The sequence below is a fragment of the Belonocnema kinseyi genome, chromosome 9 (genome assembly GCF_010883055.1).
Source record: "Belonocnema kinseyi isolate 2016_QV_RU_SX_M_011 chromosome 9, B_treatae_v1, whole genome shotgun sequence".
In the NCBI taxonomy this organism is placed as follows: domain Eukaryota; kingdom Metazoa; phylum Arthropoda; class Insecta; order Hymenoptera; family Cynipidae; genus Belonocnema; species Belonocnema kinseyi.
In genome coordinates, this window is record NC_046665.1 from 24665363 (window position 1) to 24669643 (window position 4281).

Consider the following 4281-nt stretch of genomic DNA (forward strand, 5'->3'; position numbering starts at 1 on the left):
CTCCCAAATGGAAGCACTATAGAATCAGTGTCATGTTTTTGGTGTTTTTAATTAAAATACATTTTAGTGATTAGTTTTAACTGATCTTTAATATTTTTTAAATCCCTGCTTGACACTCTATGATTAGTTTTTTCTGTAAGTTGACGTTCTTGATGAACGTTTTTTTTTTAATTTCATCAAGTTTATACTGAAAAAGAAGTAACAAGATGTGTGATAAGCATAAAATGGATGGTTTCAGATTTGATCAATTTTTTATGGAAGAACAACAAACATTCCTAAAAATAAAATGGCGCTGAGCGGAATCGATAATAAGCTAGAGTCAAGCCAGGACCAGGGTCGGCGATCGAGCCAGGCCCCGGACAGGTTTAGCATTTTATTCTAGCTTGATCCAGGCTTGATAGCCAGGCCAGGGCCTAGTTTTTCCAGACTTGGGCTTGCTCAGGCCCATGATCAAATTTCCACACGGTTATCACACCAAAATAAACTTAATATCATTTATTTAATAAAAATTTGAAAACTGTATCTAAATGCAGTAATGTCCTCCATTTATCGAACAAATTGGGTACATTTTAATTAACAAATTTTCTTCGTGTACACCAAATCTTGATAGTGTTTACATTGTTACCAATTGTGTCATCTCGAAATTCTAATTTTTTTGCACTAAATACACAAAATCTTAAAAAACATTCAACTTATCGAAAATTCTTTTAATAATATTTATCGAGAATATATTGCTACAAACTTCTCGGTAAAGTTTTATTCCATTCAGTTCAATATATTAAGCTGTAAATCTGGATTCAAGTGAGTCATTTTTTACATATAATACAAATAACTTAAATTTATAATTAATAAAGATATCGTATTTTTCTGAAATACATACATATTATATATGTTCCGCCATATTGGATTTGCCATTTTGATTATTGTGCATCTGACTTCGAATGCAATATTAGCGACCCATAAAACCTTAGTAGAAGTAATTTTGAGTGCTTTACAGTATATAGGCTGATGCGTTACTGCATAAAAAATGAACAAATTCGGTCCTTGTTCCCTAAGTAAAAATATTTCGCCTTGAAGTTCGTCTTGGCTCGTATTGAGTTCATCTTCAAGACGACTATATCTCGCTAGCGGCCAAGGGCGAGACTTACCTTTGAGAAATAAGCAGAATTTTTTGTAAGGAAATTTATTTTACCCAGTTAGGGCTTTAATATTTTCCAGGATCAAAATTACGAGAGTTTTCGTTTGTGAATTTTATTGTCCATTATACTCTGACCTATAAAAACTATGGACCCAGCCGGTAGGACTTGCCATCTCCAGTAATCAAATAGTAATTTAGAACCTGTTAGGCTCAAGAGCTACAGGCATATAACATTTTCTATAAAAAGATGAAAACCGTGAATTTCTACAAGTATATAGTGAACTGTTAGTGATAGGAAAAAATGGATAAAATTTTTATATTTTTCATCCAAAGAACATAATTATTGCAATTAAACAAAATTATGAATACATAAAAAATATATACCATGAAGATAAATAATTTAAACATTCTTTGAAATTTAAAGCGAATTAGTGGTGACCCTTAGAGTTCTTGGAAGCCTTTTGTTGTCAATGTCCTTGTGTTCGACTTAAAGCCGTAAATTTCAACTTAAGACGGAAAATTAAGTCACGCTAGCGGCAAGGGGGGAGGCTATGTCTTGGAAATTTCTTGAATGTAGACTTAGCCAATAAGACGTATTCATACTCGGGTCATATTTAAAAACTTAATATTAAAGTCCGTCCGCTCAGCGCCGCGCCGCCACCAAGGCAAATTATAAAATGGAATACGAAACCTCACTACACGGTAAAAAAAATTGAACTGTGACAGGGATATTATTCCTTATTATAGCTAAATATTTAGCTGAAAACGAACGAAGGGATTTAGAAAGATCCTTGGATCAGCGAAAATGAATATCCTTGACCATTTTCCATATACCAGGGATATCGTATAGTCAAACCCCTTATAAGTATAGCTATGACAGGGATATTAAGAATAGGTGTTTGAAGCAATTATCGGAAGAGCGCCGATGTATTGTGGGAGCAGCCAAATAAAATGGCGACGGTCTAATCGGGAGCAGTGACAGTTGAGATTTACTTGGACAATTAAACGCTTTTTACCACTTAAAATGTGCGCGAATGTTAATATTAAATGGAGTTTATGATGCAGTAATAATAATTTACATTTGTTTCGATTGTAGGCGATAACTATATTGAAATATCAAGAAACGCGTTAAAAACAACAAACTTGACCTCCAAATGCATTACACGGATTTCAGGGAAATTAATTTTCGCGATACCAGACGAAAGATTAGCTAGTGTGAGTTAACATATTTCTATAACAACTAATTTTTTTTCTAATCTGAAGATAATACAATTATACATAATCTGTCGAAAATAATAAACTTCCGAACTTAGCAATTTTGTCCAAATTGCTGATTTACGAGAACAATTTACATAAGGTAACTAAATGTTTAACTCTTCTAACTAAACGTTTTACCTAATCCAAGCGTACACTTTCTTTGAGTTTAATATATTCTCGATTTACTCGTTCGCCTCAAGAATTTTTTTTCCGTGTAAAAATGATTATAATGCGATAAACGATAAGTGGAGATTTTTTCCTTTTTTTTTGCTCTATGATGACATATATTACGTTTCCCAAAAAACTACCCCTAAATCTTACACTTATAATTTCCCCCAATAACTACCCTTCCACATGAAGACATGCAGCGGAACATATATGTATGAAAAAAGGATGAAAAATAATAAAACTTAGAAGAAACTGTTAGGTGATATTTTTTTGCTCTCCGATAATATATAATACGTTACCCAAAAATTACCCCTGAGTCATACATACCCTCCCCTCGTCATCAAAAACGTTTTAACAGTTAGAAAACCTCCTTGAACAATGTAAAAATTATATAGAATTCCAAACTAATTACATGACACTTGAAAATTTCCCTCTTATTATAATTTCCCCAAAACTACCCTTCCACGTAAACGTATGCAACAGAACATTTATATGTATGAAAAAAGCATTAAAAATAATCGAACTTAAGAGAAATTTTTAGTGGATATTTTTTTGCTTTTTTTTCTCTCCGATAATATATAATACGTTATTCAAAAACTACCCCTAAGTCATACATACCCTCCCCTCGTAATCAAAAACGTTTTAACAGTTGGAAAACCTCCTTGAACAATGTAAAAATTATATAGAATTCCAAATTAATTACATGCCACTTAAAAATTTCCCTCTCATTATAATTTCCGCAAAACTACCCTTCCACGTTAACGTATGCAGCAGAACATATATATGTATGAAAAAAGCATTAAAAATAGACAAACTTAGAAGGAACTGTTAGTTGATATTTTTTTGCTCTTTTTTTGCTCTTTGATAATATATAACACGTTCCCTAAAAACTATCCCAAAATCGTACATACCCTCCCCGCGTCATCAGAAACGTCTTAAAAGTTGGAAAACCACCTTGAACAATGTAAAAATGATATATGTATATATTAAAAAAATAGTAAAAAATAATAATACTCAGAAAACAAAGTCAGTTGATACTTTGCTCTTTTTTTGCTGTCCGATAATATATAGTACATTACCGAAAAACTACCCCTAAGCCATACATACCCTCTCCTCGTGATCAAAAACGTTTTAAGAGTTGAAAACCCACCTTTTAAAATGTAGATCGGATTTAAAGCTCAAAATTAATTACATTAGACTTCAAAATTTCCCCCTCATTATCGTTTTCTTAAAAAACTACCCTTGTACGTGAATGGCGGTAGCAGAACATATATATGTAAGAAACAGCATAACAAATAATACAACTTAGAAAACACTGTTGATCGATATTTTTTTGCTCTGTTTTTGCTCTTCAATAATATATAATTCGTTACCCAAAAACTACCCTTAAGCCATACATGCCCTCCCCTCGTCATAAAAAACGTTTAAAAAATGGGAAAACCACCTTGAATAATGCAAAAATTATTTAGAATTCTAAATTAACTACATGACACTTGAAGATTTACCCCTCTTTATAATTTTCCTGAAAAACTACCCTTTCACGTAAACGTATGCAGCGGAAGATGTTCTGTTGCATACGTTCACGTGGAAGGTTAGTTTTGTGAATATTATAATGAGAGGGAAATTCTTAAGTGTCATGTAATTAATTTGAAGTTCTAAATCATTTTTACATTGTACAAGGCAGTGGCGTAGATAGCTTTTTGTGATGGGGGGGGGGG

General features: G+C 32.5%; 1 protein-coding gene across 2 annotated transcripts in view; it reads left to right on the plus strand.

The window, feature by feature from the left end:
* The window catches only part of LOC117179584 (suppressor of hairless protein-like), a 220530-nt gene that overhangs the window by 110921 nt on the left and 105328 nt on the right, over positions 1-4281 (plus strand). The window lies entirely within an intron of this gene.